This window comes from Thermobia domestica, chromosome 9, assembly GCF_964235325.1.
Source record: "Thermobia domestica chromosome 9, izTheDome1.hap1.1, whole genome shotgun sequence".
Taxonomy (NCBI): Eukaryota; Metazoa; Arthropoda; class Insecta; order Zygentoma; family Lepismatidae; genus Thermobia; species Thermobia domestica.
The window spans coordinates 207,812,743-207,836,621 of NC_137462.1; the positions used below are offsets into that span (position 1 = coordinate 207,812,743).

Below are 23,879 nucleotides of genomic sequence, written 5' to 3' on the forward strand. Positions count from 1 at the left end.
GCAATGTGACGTAACAGAAGGTACTAAATAGAGCAAAAAGTAGTCTAGCTCTGCACTCGCTATTAATTTAAACACTTCTCTGTCTGAATTTTATCCAGTTCCCTTTCGCGCTCTCATTTAGATAAATGAGCAAGTGGATGGTTTGCGTATTTCAATCAAAGCTGTTAACAGACGAGCCATGGCCAACTACAAAAGGACCTTAAAGATTTTACTGCGAGAGGTAGACAGTCTGTGTGCGTGTGTCTTCCTCTGAGTCAGAGAAATTTTATGGCCGACATAAAAACTAGAATTAATTAAACGCTTTTGAGCGATGAACATATTCATTTTCACTGTAATAATCTCTAACTGTTATAAGCATGTGTTCCATATCAAATGAGTAATTGAAACACATTCCTATAATGGTGCATTTAAAAAAAAAAATGAAACATTCCTCTTCTAAATTTCTGTCTTCCTTTTTATCTCAATTTCTTCCTGCTTTTGTTTTGTTCTTGATTTCATTATACTTTCTTCGATCAATAATTAAACCAAAGAGATCATATATAGCTTGTTCCGTCCAAATATTTTTATGATTTTTAACTTTACATTACAATTTTTCTCATGCAAACGGTATCCTACTTACCATCATACACAGTGGCGTATTTACGATTTTGTTTCAGGGGAGCTTTGCCTGGAAATATGAAAATTATGCAAGATATTTCGTTTACTTTACTATAGTAAGTAAGATTTCGGGGGGCTTAAGCCCGAAAGCCCCCCCTCTAAATACGCCACTGATCATACATGTTGAAGCTAGATCTAGGTGTTGTGAGATTAAGTATTATGCTACGCATTGTTTAGAACGGAAAGCAATGATTATTCTTCCATTTAAGCAACTTGTTTTTAGTGCACGTAGTCCTGGATTCGATTTAAGGTTGGTATTGATCCAGTGTGGTGGTACAATTGTGGAGCTGCTTAAATTAGGGATAAAGAGTAACAGAGTAGAAAGTCAAAAAAGCGAGTATGAGAACCGTATATACTTATTTCATATACGTATATATCACTGATTACAAACCACTTATACATTAGAGTTTTCCTTCATTGAGATTAAGCTTTCCAATGGTGCAATAAAATAGTGAATTTTGTGTAAGATGGAAAACGGAAATAAATCCAGGGCGAAAAGCGACTTAAAATTTGGCGTTTGTATTCTTCTTACCACTCCTAGTTTAATTCTAATTACACATACAAAGTCACAGCTTCGTATGTTTCAATGTCATACGATTGAAAACATAGATTCCTCTTTTTATTATAGTATGATTAGAGCTGCGATGAGTTGATTTTGAGTTTAACGTTCCTTTGAGCAGCGAGGCTACATATATGTGACGGGACCTACTGATTAACGTGGAATTCGAACCACATCGAGCTCCCGCCGGAAATCCAACCTAACTCTTCCTCGCCAAAGGCGCGTACGCTAATCGCTTACAAGCAATGTACAGAACAAGGCACGATAAGATCCGACTCAAACTTCGCCCAGAGAACATATAATAGAAAAGAAGAAAAATGCCAAATTGGAGCTGCCCCCATCCAGAAACACCGGAGATATTCTCCGCAACATAACGCACCACGCGACAATATGATATAAGGTAAACATCGCAAGGTACCAGTTTATGTTGGAAACGGAAAGGATGGGCAGCACCAGGATATCAAGATATTTGATATGCTATAACACTGACTTGGCGGCCATCTTGGATATAGCGTAATGTGTTGAAATGTGAAGCGGGGTGTATGATACATCAATGTAAGGTAAAATGCTAAAGAAAAAACCAATGATGTAACCGCGAAAAACATATGTATGATGGTATGAACGGGACGAAGTGTAGAAGACTCGGGCAAAACAAACGTGTATTCGAAGGGCAGAATAATAGGGCAAGACTCCACGATAAATGGTACCCGACAAGTAACTGCAACAGTGTCTGTGCATGGAAGTGCATCCGCCTTAACAGATTATGCCTTCCGAGGATATTGGTGCCTTTCTCTGATATTGTGACTGTTTGGGACCGTCGTGAAACAGTGTAGCAAACCGTGCAAAGGAAAAGATATATTCGTAAAGAAATGTAAGCTAGAACAGGGCTGCCCTTTTCCATCCGTACGCACTTTGTTTCAGATAGTGTTGTTTAAACAAACGTGGGCCGAAATGTCTCTTGTTCACACGAAACAACAAGAAAATTGAACAAGAAACGTACAAAACGGTTTCCAGGAGTGGGCTTCAATCACAGGTAGGTCGCACTTTTGATCACCAATCCAAGATGATATGTCCTACACTCCGGAGTGAGGTGCTGAATTGCTGTTCCATAAGAGGTAGTCCTTTGTAGATTATGTAGTCTCCAAACGAGTGATCGTATCGCGGGTTGCAAATGTGGTTTTCACTGTTCCAAACGGAATCCCAATATCCTCGGAAGGCATAATCTGTCAAGGCGGATGCACTTCCATGCACAGACACTGTTGCAGTTACTTGTCGGGTACCATTTATCGTGGAGTCTTGCCCTATTATTCTGCCCTTCAAATACACGTTTGTTTTGCCCGAGTCTTCTACACTTCGTCCCGTCCATACCATCATACATATGTTTTTCGCTGTTGCATCATTGGTTTTCCTTTTGCATTTTACCTTACATTAATATATCATACACCCCGCTTCTCATTTCAATACCTTACGCTATATCCAAGATGGCGGCTTTCAAGATGGCCGCCAAGTCAGTGTTATAGCATATCAAATATCTTGATATCCTGGTGCTGCCCATCCTTTCCGTTTCCGACATAAACGGGTATCTTGCGACGTTTACCTTATATCATATTGTCGCGTGGTGCGTTATGTTGCGGAGCATATCTCCGGTGTTTCTGGATGGGGTAGCTCTAATTTGGCATTTTTTCTTCTTTTCTATTATATGTTCTCTGGGCGAAGTTTGAGTCGGATCTGATCGTGCCTTGTTCTGTACGTTGCTTGTTAGTCACGGAGGAGATCTAGAGTTGCGATGACATACTCAGTAAAACATATACCTAAGAACTGGAAGGGCAATGTTCGATCCTGGTGGGAATAGTATTTGTTCTCTTTCTACCCAAATCCACATTGGAACAACGAGGTTCACCTGGTCTGTTATCAAGATGAGTAACCTAGTAGAGTAATTTTGTACCGCCGACCCGACCCGCGCTCGCGGTCCACGAAATTCTTTTTGTTTACTGTTACTAGGATTGTAGTTCTATTTGTTTTACCGGTTCCCAATATATATCTGTCTTCTGTTCAAGAGCATAGGAAGGTTTAAAACTACTGTCCTAGAACAACGTGGGTGTGACTACCGAGAATGAAGTTGATTATATTGTCTCATCTATGTAGCAAAATATCTAAAGTGTGAAATATCTCTTAGTAATAAATTTGGTACCGCTTGTGCTTTCTGCACACTTAATCCAAGGTTTGATTCCCAGTGGGAGCGCTAACAGAGGAAAAATCTGAGTTATTATTGTTATTCCATTTGAGAAGGAGATTCCATGTATACAACTTCTGTCCAATTAATCAATCGGAAGTGTGAAATCTTGCCTACAGTGTCCTAATCCAAATTGGAGAGTGGTATTTACTATAGTGTGAGTATTATTGGCCATCCAATCCTGTTCAATTAGGGACGCTTTTTCGAAACAACCCTCTACTTGTACTTTATACTTTCTTCAAATTTTGCTCATGTCCAAGGTCTTATCTACAAATTAAGACTAAATAAAGCTATTTATTTCATACAGAATATTTACAACCAGTGTCAATGTACAATAGTATTTTGTTGCTGTAGGTGAAAGCTGAATCTTAAGGAAGACGCCAGTATGAAAGCCTCCTAGCAGACACTACAGACATTTAAACTGTCTTCCTCCGCGAAGTCACTTTATTGCTCTTTTAGGTATTTCTGCTTTCATCAGACCTCTTATTATAAAGACAAGACTCCCTTTAAACACACACACACACACACAAACTCCCTGAGTCTTCTAATTCCCCTCTGTACAGTACGGCGTAACGATCAACAGCACCAGTTACCAAGAGTAATCTGCTGTCAAATTTAATATGAGCGCAGCTTTTAAGGCATTTCTGCTCTATCGTAAGTCTTCTTCGTCGTTTGGATTTTTCCCTTTTTTGTTTTGAAAAACTCTGTTTTTTGGCTTTTGTCTTCTCTACGGGATTTTTGGAGGATCATCTTTTTTTTCCCTAGTGATGGAGGAAAGGAGATAGTAAAGTACTTGCAGAAGAAGGGAGAAACGATGAGAGTTGATGAGAAGAGATGGTTCTTAAAAGAAGGGGAAGAAAATGTTTGTGTAAAATTTAAACATATGTCGTGGTAAGGGGCGTTAAAAGCTCGTTTTTGAACTATAATGATATCGATATTCCATTTTTCAAATGATAGATTTTCAACCTTCTCTTTCCCTGCATGGATAGGGAAAACTAAGTGGGATAGAAAATAATCGTTATACTAATGTCTCTGGGTTCGGCGTCCGCATGTCGGGTGAGGATGCAGGGGGGAAAAAAGAAAAAAAAAATACCGAAATATTTCTTTCCACCATCTCAGGGTTGCCAAGTAAGGTAATGTAGAATTTGCTAATATCAGAATTCTTTTCAATACTACTAGGAAGAGATCTGTATTTAGTAGTTGATAAACAACTGATTTATCCTAATTTTAAATTGATAGTTTAGGATAAAATTTTTGGCATATTTATTGTAACGTAATAGAAAAATGCATATATTCGGCAGTGGATGAACAGCGCCTATGCAATGGATTTCTAAGTTCGATCGTACAGTGTCTCGTGTTCGCCGTTCGACGATTAAGTCCCTTTTCACGCACTGAGCCTCAGGTGTCACATCTAAATTTGCCAGTATTCTCAGGTTCCTGCTGTGAATGTATCCAGTATAGAGATAAACCTTCCTTTTTGTCTGATAAAAATAAAAGACCTTTTGGTGCAATTTTTGCATTCAACTACCACCTTATTTTCATGTACCAGATTCGGCACTTAAGAAAGTGCATTTATAACGTTCATTACATGCAAGTCCCATGTTCAATTCGGAGCTTGATTGCTGCATTGCTTGCCTCCAATGCGAGTTATGCAACCAACTTGTCACTTATGTAAGGTCTGTTCTCTAACCACCTTATCAGTGTCCGAAAATACATGCAATAGTGTTTTCCGTGTTCCAGAAGTTCAAGCTGGCAGGTAAGAAAATACTATTATGAACAAACGATAAATAGATCAATCAGTCAAATGTCTCAGAATAAAGTTTACATCAGTTTTCAGTTTAGAAAACACTTGTCTGTTAGCTTTGAAATTGTATTAGAAATGAAATGAGATCTTTGAGTTTTACGTCCCAAGGACGAGAAATATTATTTATATGGGTTTCAGACCACTCTTGGATTTTAATTTTATGCAATTGATAGATATACAGACCATCACTCAATACAGGCCAGACACAATGCCGCCTCCAGGAGCGCTGTAACTATTATAGACTTGTTACTGGTTCAGGTATTTTATTTGCCAAGATGTATGTGCTGTATAACATCACTAATAGAATGCTTACTGATTTTCGGACATTGGTTACCATAGTGTACTATCCTATTTGTTACAATGATATTTTACCAAACTAAGACTTTATATTGGATTTAGAACTGATAGTTCTAATTATTCCATATTAAAATAATGTGAATAGTATATGCATTTCTGCAATAAAAAAGTGGTAGTTCAAATAACTGTTCGACGAATGAACAGTCGTGCGAGTATTATTCGAATAAACCGATGATTATTCGTATAATTGTCCTTTGAAATTAACAAGTAGGGTCATTTGAGGTTTTGCCAGGGGGATGATGCAAGATTGTCAACCAACGTAATAGTTTTACATTTTTATTAATAATTACTGTACAGTTTTTATAACAAGCATGTGTTTCTTAAACTCATGGGAACAAATTGCCTTCCTGTCCTTCCCAAATGACGTCCCCGAAATGAATAAAGTACAATATAAGATATTATCATTAGATTCATATTACAAGAAATGTATCCTTCAGGCAAAAGTATCTAACTAAACCAAGTTTTCTTTGATTCTTTTTAAATAATAATCCTCATCGACAACGGGAACATATTAATATAATTGGTGAGGATGAAACTAGAAAGTTTTCTAGATTTTTCCGTCTAAACATTCCATCAAAAGGTATATATATATATATATATATATATATATATATATATATATATATATATATATATATATATATATATATATATATATATATATATATATATATATATATAGGTTTGGGAACAAAACCTCGTCTCCCGAAACCGCGCCGCCCAAAACCTCGCGTGCCAAAATCTCGCCTTGCCAAAACCTCGTCTTCCAAAACCTCACGCCCCAAAATATCGCCATACCCAAAATCTCGCCTGACTAAAATGTAAATGTTCCAACAGATGATAAGGATGACGGTATAAAAGACGCTGTTTCAGAAGAAATATCACGGATATTTGACCAAATCCCGCGATTCCATATGAAAATTCTATTTCTGTATTAGAAAATTTCAATGTAAAGATAGGGCGACAGGATGTTTTTAAACTGGTTATAGGGAAAGAAAGTCTGCATAAGGAAAGTAATGACAACTAACGGGATTAGTTTCGTGAACTTTGGAACATCCAAAAACTTAAAATTTAGAAAAAAATCTAATAATATTTATGAAAGTATGAAATAATATATGAGTTTTTACGACGTCCCTTGATTATGTCTTGTAGGTTAAAGGAGACGTAGATGACCAGGATAAAGGAAATAATCGAATAAAGAAAGTGGGAGGAAACGGGAATAACCCGAGAAAGCCCATGCACACGATGTTTTGTATCATCATCATCATCATCATCATATTATTATTATTATTATTATTATTATTATTATTATTATTATTATTATTATTATTATTATTATTATTATTTGTAATGTGGAATTGCATATTAAGAAACTCATTGGGTAAATTTTAAAGAAAAGTTTCATTCCCGGCGAGGTTTTGGGCGGCGATGTTTCGGCCGCGAGATTTTGTCCGTATCCCATATATATATATATGGGTATGGTTTCGATGTATTTTGTTACGCAGAATCCAAATTTCGAAACTTCAAGACAATCGATCATGTCAAGTTTTTTTTATGGGCGAAAAACTTTAATGAATTTTGGTGCGAATTTTGGTACATAAGACAGCACATACGTTTATCACCTATAATGTCAAATAGACACGGTCAATTGTATTGGAGTTTCGAAATTTGCATTCTGCTTAACAAAATACATCGAATCCACACCTTGGGGTCCGGTGCAAAGAACTTTTGTGTATGTGTGTGGTTGTGTTATTTATGGGTAATGCATACGTAATAGTTTAGCGTTCTATTTCAGCACTGAGGTTACATGAGACGGGGAACTACACTTCAAAATGAAATTCGAACCACAGTAACGCGTTTAATTCTCATGCAGCATAAATCGAACTTGGGAACCAATGCACTAAGGGCGCGCAATAGCCACTAGACCAACGATAAGGGCTATTAATTATTTACTTTCATTCAGTAGTATTATCTATAAAGTACAGTAGAGAGTTCTTGTGAATGTAGAAGCTTTGCAAATTCGTAGATGTATACTACTAAATAGATGGATAAAGAAATAGTATGCTGTCAATAATACTATTAGATACGCTATTGTAAGGATGGTAATTAAATTCGCGTTAAGTATTAATAAAAGAATTCAAGTCCACATTTGTATATGGCTCCAGTACATACATAAATTATGCAAATGAATCACTTTCCATTTGACATATCCTGGTTAATATTGTGTGAAATCATTGTGTAGTCCATGCTTGATATAAATCCACACAATTTGCATGTGAGCAAGGGCGTGTTGGCCTATTCCCAAGAGGAACAGTAGCTCATCCACTGTTGCTGGGAGGGAGGGAGGATGGAATCGCAACCTGAATAAATGGATGTTAAATAGAGATAATTATTGGTTCCGTGTCGTTAAACGGGAAAACGTGATTTCAATGTGTTTTTGTTGCTTTCAAATACAGAATACAAAGTTCTTCGCGAAAGCTTTTGTAATATTTCTGCTTTGTTGTGTTTGGAATTCCGACAAACATATTGAATTAATTATGTGCAAACGGAGAACATTTTCGAGAATGAAATACAATTAGAGCTGATTTTATTGAAGACAGTGATATTTATTCTTAAAAAGTATATTTGCTTATAGAAGAGAAGCAATACTTGCAGTTATATGCTTTGCGATATGCAAATGGTTATCAAGATAATACAAACAACCAGAGTAAAAAAGAATCGTCAGGTGTTTAGGTTGATATTGGTCAGACGGCGACTGCAGGGCCAGGCTGATTGTAATGGTTTGTTAGGGCAAACTGGGTAGTACGTGAGAACCAGTAGAACGGCAGTATGTAGTGAACTGACCAGACGGTGATACTGTAAAATGGGCAACCTCTCTGATTTTCAAAAATGCCAGTTAATTATTGACCACAGTTTCCACAGTTTCTCAAATTCGAAATAGAACCTCTTGAAATTTGGCTTTTACGCGATTTTGGACAGCCCTAGCTTTGAAACTATGCACTTTTCGCCATAGGTCCATATGAACTTTTTCTCTTATTTTGATGTAAGGAATCACCTTTTAAAGTTTGTCGGTATAGTTCATTAACACCCTCTATATATATATATATATATATATATATATATATATATATATATATATATATATATATAAACCTCTAAGAAACTACGACGTACTATTTTGGCTTTCGTGTAGTGAGTAAAAGAAATTATTAACTTATTTCCTTACAAGTTAGAATGAGTTAGAAATAACCTACTGAATTTTCCATTGTTAACTATCGTCAAAAACTGATCCAACTTCTGTTTTAGTGTAATTTCATGTTTATTTCTATACTATGAGTCCAGGTGAAAACAAATCTTAAAATGCATGTGAGGAATATTCTGTGTGAACTAGATAGACGTTTGTTAGTTTTATGAGATGAGAGTTGAAATTCATTATTTGTAGACTGAAGTACCTCTTTCAGAATATCAACGAAATTCTATTTATTTTCTCTCATTGAATGTTCTAAGTTAATTTAACTACGGACTGACTTTGTGAGAGTAAACTGTATTTAATGTTTGCTCTTAGTAAAGTTAGAATGAGGAAGTTCCGTCTGATAAATCAGAAGTGGTACCATTTCTTCATTAATTACACGTACAGTTGCTTTGAGGATGGAGTATCAGAGTCTCGTATGTATAAGGCATACAAAATTATGCTCCTGTGTGGCCGAATCATTAATGAACGTGTCTTCGATTAGCTTCGGATTCATTTTCCGGAGGGGAAATAGAATTATTGATTGGCCCATCACTGTGAGTCGATTTTAATAGTGAACATTAGTTTTGAAAGGGAGAAATAATGGAAATTAAAATAAAATCTTTCGGTTTTACGTCCCACGATTATGCCGGCCAGGCTAAAGGAGACGGTGAGGATATGAATGAAATGGTGGAATGAAGAAAGTAGAAGGAAACGGGAAAAGCCCGAGAAAACCCACGCACTTGGTGTTTGTCCATCACAATGTTTACTTTTCGTGAAGGAGAAATAATAGATATCAATATAATGAATATACTTAAATAAACCATGTCATCTGTCCGTAAATTTTCGTGGACTATAACTCCTGGGACTAAAGATGAGTGTGAAGATCCAGTATCTTGAATAGTTGGAAGCACTTTCTACCTTCTCAATGTACATTGAACTGAGAGACCGAATGGATATCCATAGGTAGGTTTAAGGATAAAGAAATTGGTGACAAATAATATTCATGTGGAATAATCACCGAAAAACATTGCGACATCTATTTTTATTGTTACGTACGCTTTTCTTAACATTTTTTAGTAGCGTATGTGTAGAGATATTAATTATTGAGAAACTGTCACTTTTTACGGCTTTTTTCGCATATTTACATTTAATTTCTACCTGTATTTTTATACTTAGAAGTAATTTGAAAGAATCACATTTTGACACCATAAAATTGCGTATACATAAATACGAGGTGCACGCCTGAAGTTCGTGCTGTTATGTTCTAATTTCCAGGAACAAGAAAATACAGAGAACTAACTTGTGTCTATTTCTCAACACTATTTTTGTTGATACACAGTTGCCATTGCTCCGTCCGTTTTGTGTACCATGCCCCATAATCATTTTTGGAGGGTATGTTTCAAATACTGGAAAACAGGCCTTCCTAGGGATGATCTACTGGCAAAATGACGTCCACGAAGAGAATCCTCGAAGTTTGGGAAGAACCAGAAGTCACTCAGGGCTAAACTTGATGAGTATGGTAGGTATGACAAAAATTCAATACATTGATCAGCCAAGAATGAAGTCACAACATCAGTACAGTCTGGCGCTGCATTTTCTATGTGTAGGTTGAAATTACCATTTACCATTTGTCATTTCTCAGTCAATTTTGGTTTATATATATATATATATATATATATATATATATATATATATATATATATATATATATATAACCAAAAGTGTGCGAAAATATTAACCTTTCGGAACAGGATGGTACAATATCACTTCCTGGGAATTTCAAAACATAACGTACAGCACCTTCTCCTTGGATGACGCATGACGATTTTTTTTTTGGGGGGGGTGCGGGTAAATCTATGTTTTCAACGCGCCAACTCCTTTTTTGTTTCTGGGTTGAATAATGAAATATGAGATTCATCCATTGTCAGAACACTTTCCAAGAAATTGCGTCCCTCTCTTCTGAAGTGTATCAAATTTACAACACTTGATCGAATTTTTACTTATGTTTTGATCGTCATTAAGCATACGGGAAACCCAGTGAGAATAAACTTTCCTTAGGCCCAGTTCGTTTGTAATTACTCGTTCTACTGTTCTTATTATTAGCTTCAGTGTATCATAAATCTCCTATATGGTGACACGGCTATCTTCCATGATGAAATTTTAAATATGGGCAATATTAGCGACAGTTGATGCTGTTTTGGGCGTCCTGATCCCTGCTCATTTTTCACACTCGTTCGCCCTGCTTTGAACTCACGCACCCACTTCCTAACATTGTTTCCTACAAGAGTACTATCACCACACACAACCTCCAATTGACGATGAATATCCGGAATTAAATTAATCCGGATATTATCTCTCCCATTTAAGAAAAATAAGGAAAACTATGTGCCAGGAACTCCCGCAGGATTTATATTCCAAAGGGGGCTAAGACCAATTCCAAGGAGGGAAAGACTCACACAGAAGCACAGCTGCAAATACACACATACTTTGATGCACAATTTTTGCTTACAAATTCTTATTAACTACAGTAAATAAAATACTATAGTATTTAATATGGCTATATGATTTATAGTATATGAGTATATTAGTATATTAGTATGTTTTGACTTGTATTTCCAAAAATTGAACAACCTTGGAAAATCCAGAAGGTTAATGCCCCACCACTGTCACGTGCTGCCGGCGAATATGGTATACTCTTATCCATTAGTAAACATCTTAATTCTGGAAATACACGTACTTATTTATTTTTTGGTTCTCAAAGTTCACACTGGGATCTTAGTACTTGAACATTTTTACGTAAGATTTTTTAAAGTTAATTTGAGACTGGAATGTCTTAATGTAGGAAGATAGTAAATAGTCAGTTTCTTCTAGAACAGTCATGTGAATTTTTAGCGTAGAGGATCGCTAAGTAACTCTATCATTTGCGCTTCATTCTAAATCCTACAATATCATTAGCGTTTAATGAGAAAGAAAAGACACATCCGAAGATGAGATATACACCAATCGATAGGTTTCATCAAGCTAAACAAAATTGTATGGAAGCTTATGCGTAGTTCTCGGGAAATCGAGAAAATTTTTTTTTCGTAATTTTACAAATTAATGCTGTACGTCATAGTTAATAAGATATAGCCCAAAATTATGATTAACTCTTAAAATATACCCCAAAATTATGATGAACTCTTGAGACATAGCCTAAAATTACGATTAACTCTTGAGATATAGCCCAAAATTATGATTAACTCTTGAGATGTAGTCCAAAATTATGATTAACTTTTGAGATATAGCCCAAAATTATGATTAACTCTTGAGATATAGCCCAAATTGCCATTAACTCTAAAAAAAACTTAGTTTATGTTTAACTATAATATTGTAAAAGAGAAGCATGTATATCAATCAATTTTATTATATCGACCTTAACGAAGTGACTTTCATAAATTTGCATGCGTAGTTTTCGAGGAAATTTTTATTGCAGTGAAAATATGTCGTTCGTTACTAATAATAATTTAGACCTTTTTTCTGCTCTAGCAAATTTTATCTATTGTTCGTTGTCTTCTAACGATGACACAAATAATCACATACACACACACACACACCTAGTAAGTAGAACATAGCACTTGTAAACCCAATTATATATACGGCAGAAAACCAGTCACGCCAAAAAAGATTTAGCACATACAGAGATTATTAATAATATTTGAAAAGGCTAATACTGGAAATTGAATTTACATTAGACACGTGCATCAATCTGGTGAAATTAATTCACAGTGTGTAAAATGTGGTCAGGTGTGCATTTGCAGATCTAAGCTTGAAAACAACATTGTAAATATTTTATGGTTGAGCTGCCGAAAATTGAATTCTGACACGTGTATCTTGCCTTCAGAGATTTGGAGATATGGACATTTTTACTTTAATGATTGCCACTCCTAATCCCCCTTCCTCGTCGAATTTCCAAAAATCCTTCCTTAATGGTATCTTACGTAGAAGCCTAGTACCAACCAATGATTGCTCAGTGTTTTAAAATATTTTAATCAATCCTCTCTGATATCTAATTTTTGAATATTTACTGCGTGCTGTTCGGACAAGTCACACACACACACACATACTAGTTAAATGCGCTTTAGAATAAAATAATTCAATGAAATTATGTAAATAAACTCTGATAAAGACAATACAGGGGATCACGCGAAATTTAACGCATGGGATATAGATAGCCACTGTTAAAATCAACGCTATCCGTTAAGATATTAACGGATTGACTTCCTTAATGAACTCTTGCGAGGTAATTGCTCTAGCTATCTATTTCAAGAAGAATTAAACAATTGGTTTATATGTATGTGATATAGATAGCCACCATTAAAGTCGCTGTCACCCATTAAAATGTTAACATATTAACTCCGTTAACGGATCTAGCCGAGATAACTGCTCTTGCTATCTATTACGAAAAACAATTCAAACATTCACTTTCATTCAAAGGTTATCGTGCGGAGCAACGGACGGATTGGAGCGTACAATCTTATAAGTCCATTGCGTGACGCTAATAAGCAAAAACTGCCACAATAATTAGTTATTTGAGAGGGTAGGTAGCAACACTTGTTTGGAGAAGGAAGTGTGTTCCATTTGGGTTTATTTCTTTAGCGCATTCATAAAACGAGCTTCTTGTATACAGCAGCAATCGTTCTAACTTCTCTTCTCTCCCCTCCACTTACCGATTTTCTTCTTAAGCAGTGGTCGAGGATTTTGAACTCTCCCATCTCCTTTCTTCAGCCCTTCACTGAAGGGTGACCGTTTCCAGGACTCAACCCTCTTATCCAAACCACTTCTCTATTTTCTTGGATGTGCCAAATCTGAAAAAACTATATATATATATACAAAGAGAGAGGAATTGTTCGGAGAAGAATCTTTCCTTAACCGATATGTCTTTTCTGTTCCTGCTTATATTTTTCTTACTTTTTTCTGAGAGTATGGTACGTTCCTTGTATATACCTATTTATGCGAAGCAATTTTTCTTTCTCTTTATTTTACAATATTTTATTTACGTATATTGTTGCTTTGGAAATTTGACTTTGAGACATAAAATCTGGAAGCATGTTCATGTTTGTTTGATACTTGGGAATATACATAAAACAAATGTGTCTTCCAATATTCTTTTATATAGTAAATTCAGCATCAAATGTCATTTCTTTTTGAGTTGTTTTGCTGTCTTCCAGTTTTCTGGAAAAATATATTTTCGTTTTTTTTATATATTACCTCTAAATACTAAACATTCTTTTAAAAATATAAAGTCTATAGAACTTTCGTTTCATGTTTTTTTTTTTTTCATACATGAAAAATAGGGTATTCATACGGTTTTGGGTTCTTTCAAAGTATGCTTTATAAACATTTCACACTATGTATATTCGGTGGTACCTATGTAGGCTTACAACATTACCTGATTCAAAAAAAATATAGTAGTGCGGTTATACTGCGTTATCTATATTAACATAAAATGGGACGTACACGAAAGTATCGTAGTCATACCGATAACCAACTTTTCTTAGAAATTTAGACATTGATAATTCATACACCGATATTCATGAACATTCTGTTTTATGGTGAAATAAAAGAATGAAGTTTGGGGGGAATAATTTTAATGCATGTAATTTTATGTTCATTTGAAACTTCGCAGGTACTGACTGACTCAGAAGTAGGCATTCACAATTATGAAATAAGTACCTACCATAGGTTTATAGATAATGGTCAACTAGAAGGCCAGTAGATGATACATGTCTTTATTTTCGAATGGTGAGATTAGGTCCAAAATCTTGACATGATGTTTTGTGGATCTCTGTCGCAACTACTCCCGACTTAGGAAAACGAAGGAGTTTTATTTTTTGACTTGTGCTGAAGTCATGTAGTTTCTGTACTCGTGGTGAAATAGTAAGTACAAACACCTACGAATATACTTCTTTTATCATATTTGTCAATGAATGAACTTGCACGATGATTTTTGTAATATAAATGACTTAAGTACTTGAAAACAAATTCAAAGACAGAATTACATATTTTTTAAAAAAATAAAGAATGTATTAATTAATCACAATCAGGGCCGTGCCGTGGGGAGGCGAGCGGGACGACGGCCCAGGGCGCCGAAGTAAGGGGGACGAAATATTCGGGAGAAAAAGGAAAAAGATACGAAAAATTGCTTGGAATGTATGTTTGGGGGCGCCGCCGTATACTCTCGCCCCGGGCGCTGATTTCTACGGCACGGCCCTGATTACAATTGAGTTTTGAAATACCTAAAGTTTTCTTTCACTGTTTTATAAGTCATTTAAAGAGTAATAAACTAAAAACTCCATCACGGACAAAAGTTGAATAAATTGAGTTGAATCGAGTCCGTGATAGTACGCCTACTATCATAAAAGTGTATCCCGAATCGAATTTTCTCATATTAAATAATGGAGATCCAATTATTTCATTCACCCACCCACACACACGGTTAATTTTTTTTTAAATCAAGTTTCAGTGGTTGTTAAGACAAAATTTACAAGTAGTGTGTAAATACGTCACTGTTATGATTATAATATCGCTATTAGAAGAAGACAAACAAGAATACATACAATCTTCTAATAACATTTTATTTTTCAAATATGCAGTAAATAAATAATATGCTTCTGCAGAATAGAAAGTATCACATTATTGGCAACAAACGAGGAATTTTTTAGAGCCATGATTTTTTTAATTGCTACTTTTGAGAGGGTTACGCTTTTTTATTATTAATATTATTATTATTATTAGAAGTGGTATGATGAGATTGAAGGCTCTTTGGTTGCTGGTTGATCTAAGGAATGTATTAATTATTCTTTATTCACATAAGTAATTAGATTATTATCTACTACTTACATTCTTATTGCATGGAGAAATTTGTTAATGTTTTGTCGATATTCTGTTAGTTTTACTATTATTGCTGTTACACGTTTCTGATTAAAAATCTGTTATGTTTTCTTGATACATGTCTCGTTGTAAAATGGCCTATATACTATGATGTGTAATATTATGAGCATGGGAAGATTAATAAAAATAAATCAATAATTAGATTTGTGAAACTTTATGTTCCTTAACATTTGGCGAGGTGAGTAGATACGAAGAACTCAAGATGTAAAATCATGCATTAACAAATATGATGAAAAAAGTCGATTTCAAAAAAAAAAAAAAGAAAGTAAAAGTACACGCCTTTACGTATTTCATCACAAATACAGGAAGTTCCATAACCTCGCCTCGAGTCGAGTATCAATACTACTTGGCTTTTCCAAAGTCAAAGTAGTAACGCCAAAAACCGATCAAGAAAAACACCTTATTATTTGTGTGTATTATATCAATAGTCATAACTACATCAATAATCTGAAGGTATGTACACTCATGTTCAAAATTATTGTCGCATATCTATAAATATGTTGTAGAAATATAATTTGATAACGAATTCGACCGGTATTTCTTACAATGTTAGTATGTGTATAATCGGCAAAGACATGTGTGTGGCAAATTTCAAGTCGAAAGAGCAGTAAATAAGAACAATAAAACTAAAATAAAACTTTCTTGTCCATTTAGCAACATTTTGATTTACTCATTCTAATTTTCGTATTTATAATTCTTTTCCTATGAAATGTACCATAAATATACATTTCTCGATTATACACATAGTATCAGTGTTAAAAGTACCCTGTAAATCATTATCAAATTATATTCTTGCAAGAAGACAGTTACAGATATGCGACAATCATTTTGGACATGAGTGTACCTGTTTCATATTTATCAATGCCTAGTCATAAATCAGTGCTTGGGAAATTTCAAATAAACACAACTGAACAAAAAAATTACACATATTAAAAACATTCCCCACAAATCCTATTCTTTCATTTCTAAAAAAAAATATTAATCATAAAATATTGATGTACAAAATTATCTGTGTCTAAATTATTAAAAAAGAGTTCGTTATTGCTATAAAACCTCTTGCATACATCCCGTTCTCTGTAAATCATAAATAACTCATAGCTATTACTGCAATATTTACATAATTAGACGTTCATCAATTATGAATTTCGTAATGATGATAAACAGACTCAGACAAAACACGAAATGTGGCACAAAGTAACTAGTAACTATAGAAATGACAAATGTATGATGTGAAATAAGGAAAATGACAGTACGAAAACAATATTTAGTTAAGTTATTGTATGGATCTGGTAGGAATTTAGAAAGTTAGATGGGAAGGATAGGAACTAGTACGGTCCGGAAATTTTACATTCTTTTACAGAAATAAAAATCACCAACTAGAAGCAGGGTTTCTCGTTTACAAACGAAAAGCATCAGCAATTAAGCGGGTTGAATTTGTTAATGATAGACTTCCTTTTATTACTCTTAAGGCTCAGTATGGTATTATTGTTCTAAATGTACGTGTACCAACAGAAGATAAGGATGGCAATGTGAAATACAATTTTTACAAAGAAGTACACGTGTACACCTGCGATACCATATTTGGTATCGATATAGTATCAGATAGTGAGAAGTAGATATGATGGCGATATGATATGAAGAGAAGTAGAACCCCAATATTTGACTAATTCTCGCAACACCACATTAAAATTCTGCTATGGAATTTCAATGCGAAGATAGACGAGAAGATATTTTCAAACCGATTATAGGGAATGAGAGTCTACATAAGAAAAGTAATGGCAATCCGAGTTTTTCCAAGAATATAAGAATCATTGGTGCATCATAATTAGCCTATAGAGGTTGTTCAGTCTACATCTGGCCAATTTCGACTTACCTAAAAATTTGAAAGAATCCATGGCGCCAGGTCCGTAACTGCTCGATGTGTTTCCCTTGGTTCCTAACAATAGCCCGACAGCGTAATTTCCACTGTAATAGGTTTCTCTGAAGAATTAGGAGGGGAATCTTGTCCCATTCCCTTTGCTCAGCTTTCCAAAGTCTTTCCACAGTTGTCACACGCCGTTTTCCCAAAGCCCGCTTCAGCAATCCAAATCCACAATAGTCAATAGGATTTGCATCTGGAGATTTAACAGATACCTCATTGAAAAGTATCGCCTGTATACCACTTGCCTCCTCCATCTCCCTGTAGAATTCGAGGGACTATCGTGAGGTATGTGATGAGGTCTTGTCCATGTAAATGCGCACCAGATTGGCGTAATTTCCGTACATTGTTGGAATCTCATGCTCGTAAATCGGCCGCATGATCTGCTCCTGAAAATTCTGCGAATTTATTTTGCAGTTCTTCGCCACCCTAGGAATCTTCAGTTTACCTCGGTAACAGTAGCCAGTAACTCCTTTTGGGAAGGATTCTTTACAGGCACGGACCCACCTTCTGAAGTTCTTGGCGCCTTTCTCTCGGTACATGATGGCTTTCGGTTTGCCGCAGTCGGAAAGGTAAATCCATGCTTTATCGAGCGTTACGACGTACATCCACCTTTGTTTTGCCAGATGCTGTTCGTACAACTTCCAGGCGTTACATTTTCGTTCCTTTTGGTGGGCATCCATGAGAAGATGGCCGCGAGCTTTCATGATTTTTTCCAGCTTGAGTTGATGGTGTAACGTCCGGCTCACAGTCCCCAAAGACACGTCAAGACGATTAGCCATTCACCTTTGTGTTGGTGGATTTTCTTGCATTGCCATTTTGCGAAGTTTCTTCTGCATGATGGAGGTGGCCTTGGTGCATTCCCGCTTCCTAGCCAACTTCGTTGGGGATCCAAATGGTGGAGCTTCGTTGCCCTTGTATTTTTAATAACATTTTTTATTCTACTTAAATTGATGTTGCAACCATTCTTTTTGTGCTGTTTTCTAATGACAGAAACACGAAACACCATAAAGAGCCTCAAGATGGTCTTTCCAAAACCGGCTTAGTTTGGGCGACGGTCACAGCGGAAACCCACACACCTGGAAACAAATTTAACACAACACTCACAACAATGGTCCTGTTTTGTGCGTTATTGTCGTCCGCGCGGAAAAACAACTCCGTTCCCAGGAAGCCACTACACAACACTGCAGGACGCCACAAGCCAGGTCGGGTGAGTCCATTCTGCCCGGGAGGGGGAAGAAACGAAATCGGCCAAACATAGGCTGAACAACCTCCGTACTTGCGTTCCGTTTACCTTCGGTCTCCAGTCTGTTTGAAGTTCGCCTTTCTTCATTCTCTAGATAGCTACGCGTGAGCGTTTACACTGACAAACATAATTTTGTTTAGGTTATTGAGATGTATTGATTTGTATAAATCTCGTCTTTGGGTATATTTCTTTCGTTAGTCACTAATAATGTGGAAAGTGTTTATATTGATTGGTTTGCGTCCCGTTCAGCATAGATGCTATAATAAGACGTCGTTCAGCAGCTTCACGTAAAAATTAAACCATATATATATACATATATATATAATTTCGGACAGAATTTACGGCAGTACTACATACTTCTATTTTTAAACGATCTTGAAATTTAAATTATTTGCAAGCTGTGCCTATCATATTGGAAGTGACACGTTTCTATGCGCCAGATGGTTTTGATATTTGTATATTTATTGAGCAATCAGATGACCGTAATTATCTTTCATTTAATATTTATTTTAAGCCAGCCGAAACTCAATGTCCACATTTGAACTACAGTGATAAGGAAATTAAATTAAATGCATATTAGCTAGCGTTAAGTAAATGAATAATCAATTGATAAATACAGTATCTAATAAAGAGTAAATATGTATTGATTGAGAAGGGAAAAAATTCACTAAGTGCAAAATTACCGATACGTATAGTGTTCCATAATATGTAATCTCAATTTTATGTGTGCTGTTGGATCCATCAGATGAAAGCAAAGTGAAGCTTTCACTAAGAGTACTTGTTAATAATACTTTCTAATTACTGATGCTGGAAAGAGAGAGAGAGAGAGAACTATTTACTATCACTTGTGGAATGAAGCGTTTGTGCTCTTGGATTGGAGAGTGTAGTGTACAACATCAAAGCGGTTGCAGCCTGCATGTATATGTGCATTTGGGACTTGATAGCCAAAGACAAATTCGTAATCAAAGAGTGGGATGGGGAAGTGGCTATAGATCGAAACCGCTGATGACTATCAGGCCTCTGAGTACGATCTTCAGTTAAACAGCGTGGCTTCCCGCTTTAACCCTTAGTTTACCATTGACAGTACACTGTCAAAAGTGTACACCCGTTCTTTCCCGCTGCCACTGTACTGACAGAGGCGAAAGGTCTACTTTGACCAGCGACACACCGGTTGAGAACCAACGTTTTTGTTTCCTTTCGCTATGGACTATCTCCTCATACAATAAGGCACATCATTTTAAAAAATAAGTGTGCTATTCCTACTTTTATCTAGTTTTAATAGCGATAAGAATTTAGGTTTGTGATTTTTAAAAAGAATGGCTTTTAAATTTTAAAAAAATCTGCGTTTCACAAGATTTTATAAATGTTTCGGAGGAAATATTATCATAGTAGTTCAATGTATACTGACTTCTTATTGTACGAAGGAAAAGAACACTCTTCTTTTTTTCTTACCACAGCTAGGGGTGGTGGCAAGAGGGTAGCGGGGAAGAGGGAATCAGGGAATCATGTTTTCCTGCTAGAGTAGACTAAACAAACGTCACGACAGAAGGTAATTTATGACCCCGAATAGGAAGTTGATTGTGTTATCGTCATTTTGTTTTAACAAGTGGGCGATATACACAATTGCCCTCGTACCCTCCACCCCTCAAAACCACGAGCCCAAACTGGGTTGTTTGTTTTCTTGTGTGAGTCATGTTCCGTTCTGTGATGTTAGCTGGAATGAAAAGTGTTCATTTACCTTTTGAGAAGATGACATCAGCAAGCTTTGCGAAGAAGCAATTCAACAAGCAAGCAGTGTGGCACGAGAGTCACAGAAGATGTAGATAATTTGGACGCTGTTGACAATGCCGAATCAGAGATCGAACCCGAGACATTTTTTGATCTTTGGCGCCATTTGGCGCCCCTTGAGTTTGTACTAAGTATGTCAAAGGACCCTAAATTCTAACCAGGGACTTTCCTTAAGAATATAAAAGTGATTTCATAACTTAGTCGCATTTCGTAACGTCAGAAAAAAATGTTTTCTGATACACTGCAATGACATAAATTTTACACATTTTTTTGGAATTTGCAAGGTGTCAGAAAATAATTTCATTGTAAGACCTCAACCAAAAAGATTTCCCATTCGGAAGGATGTATGTACATTTTCAATAAAATTCTTTACAAACAAAATTGAAAAGAAGGGGGTTGGGGGTGTTTTCACCCCAAATTTAGCATTTTTTCTAGATTTTTTTTATTCTTGGCGCCTTGTGGCGCCCCCCTCGGTTTGTACCAAGTATGTCAAAAGACCCAAAAATTATACCAGGGACTTTCCTTAAGAATATAAAAGTGATTTCATAACTTATTCGCATTTCGTAACGTCAGAAAAAAGTGTTTTCTGATACACTGCAATGATATAAATTTTACACATTTTTTTGGAATTTGCAAGGTGTCAGAAAATAATTTCATTGTAAGACCTCAACCAAAAAGATTTCGCATTCGGAAGGATGTACGTACATTTTCAATACAATTCTTTACAAATAAAATTGAAAAGAAGGGGTTTGGGGGTGTTTTCACCCCCAAATTTAGCATTTTTTCTAGATTTTTTTATCTTTGGCGCCCCGTGGCGCCCCCTGAGTTTGTACCAAGTATGTCAAAGGACCTAAAAATTATACCAGGGACCTTACTTAAGAATATAAAAGTAATTTCATAACTTAGTCGCATTTCGTAACGTCAGAAAAAAATGTTTTCTGATACACTGCAATGACATAAATTTTACACATTTTTTTCGCATTTGCAAGGTCTCAGAAAATAATTTATAGAAACATTACTATTTCATTCTAAGATCTCAACCAAAAAGATTTCGCATTCGGAAGGATGTACGTACATTTTCAATACAATTCTTTACAAACAAAATTGAAACGAAGGGGGTTGGGGGTGTTTTCACCCCAAATTTAGCATTTTTTCTAGATTTTTTGATCTTTGGCGCCCCGTGGCGCTGCTCGGTTTGTACCAAGTATCTCAAATGACCCCCAAAATTATAGCAGAGACCTTTGGCAACAAAATGCTTTTTACTTTATGTCTCTATACGCAATAGTAGTTATTTTAGAAGCTTTTCTTTCATACACTACAAACTATTAAAAATCATTTAAATTTCCCGCGGTACGGAGAAGCGTACACCCTGCTGGCCGGCGGTAAACTAAAGGTTAATGACTAGAAAGTACCCACTGCTATGAGCAGGTCTACATACACGAAGGTCATTACAACCATATACAGGGTGGACACAAAGTCGCTTTCCCCAATAGGTGAAGAAATAAAATTAAAGAAGCTAGGTGATGTGACAATATTTATTGTACTTACAAATACTGTTCAGTCTCCCTTCTTGTTCAATGCAAAAGGTATATCTCGTCAGCATTAATTTGCAAATATCATGACACAGCCGAGGATTAGCACCCAATCTCTTGAACGATTGTTCGATTCTCTGTTTGAAGTTATCCAAATTCTGTGGTTGCCCAAAAAACACTTCATTTTGGCAATACCCCACACGAAGAATCGCATGGTGTGAGGTCACATGAACGGTTTTACCAATCTTTCGTACCAGGACGACTAATCCATTAAATCGAAATGTTAACCCAATAAATCGTCAAGAATGTTTACATCACAACAAACCAAAATGATGTGGTGCTACATCGAATTGCCATTTGAACTGAATGTTTTTATAACGAGGGTTATTCTTCAAGTTCTGGAATTACATCTTCCTGAACATCGGAAAGTATGTGTCATTGGTTCTACGACATCATCACTCCAAATACCACCCCAAACAGTGACACCAGGGACGTTCAACTCTTCTATCACAATCTCGTGTGGATTGGTATCAGTGCAATAAACACAAATGCGTCTGCACGACCTTTCATCTTGAATGAGCCTTCATATGTCCACGAAATACGTTTCCAGAAGTCTGTCAACTTCGTTCAGAATGAGAAACCACTCACAGAACTTAGCACGCCGGTCCGAATCACATTCGAGCAACGCTTGTAGAAGCTTTGGCTAGCAAGGTTTCATCTTCAAATCCTTTAACGTGTTTCTTGAAAAGGTATGTGTCATTCACATTTGCAGGTCGCGTGCGCGCCTTCTGGTAGACTTCTTCGGGCTAGATACACAACTCTGAGCAATATGTTCAGTGTTTTCTTCGTTTCATACACTTCGTGGGTGTCCGCTTCGCGGTAGATCATACACAGAACCTGTAGCCTTGAATTGTTGGTTCGGTTTCTTATGTCTTGGCGTAATGGTGGTTCCACGCCGGAAAATCCTCTCCAGAAGTCTGCTGTCACCGTTATCAAATCCATCTATCCGCTTTTGATTTGCAACTGTAGATAGATTTAGCATTTTTTGTGGGTTATGTGAATAGTGGCATACCAAAAGCAGATCGGTGGTAAAGGTATCATATGCAAAATCGTATTGCCTAGTTCACTGCGTTTCTGCTTTTCGAATATTTTTTATTTGTTTTGAAGATATTACAGAAAAACTCGAAAATTAGCGGTAGTTTAATTCCGTTGTAGTGAAGACCCTTAAACTATATATACACGTGTTTCATATAATCTCGATGTTGAAAGGCACCTTAAACTGTAATCGCCATCCCTGCCTAGTAACTGACAAATGCACCTGTGATGCACGGAATCTCGGATACCATTCCGGTCGGGAAAGCATTAAAATTTGATCGCATTATGTTGGTTTGGATTCCACATTAAACTGAAGATTCACGTCTCATATAGCATTGGTGCTAAAATTGGACGCTAGACTTCAATGAACAAACAGCTCTAACCATTCAACCAATCAAACTTTTTTTTCTAAATACGAATATAAGATTCCTATAGAGAAAATCGAAGACGTTAGGACGTTCCCCTATTTAGGAAGTCTAATATTCTCGGACGGAAAAAAAGACGTAAGTTTAAGAATAGCGCAGGCTA

General features: G+C 36.1%; 1 protein-coding gene across 5 annotated transcripts in view; it reads left to right on the forward strand.

Annotated features, from left to right (window-relative positions):
- The window catches only part of LOC145660567 (uncharacterized protein CG43867-like), a 714,987-nt gene that overhangs the window by 98,803 nt on the left and 592,305 nt on the right, over nt 1-23,879 (forward strand). The window lies entirely within an intron of this gene.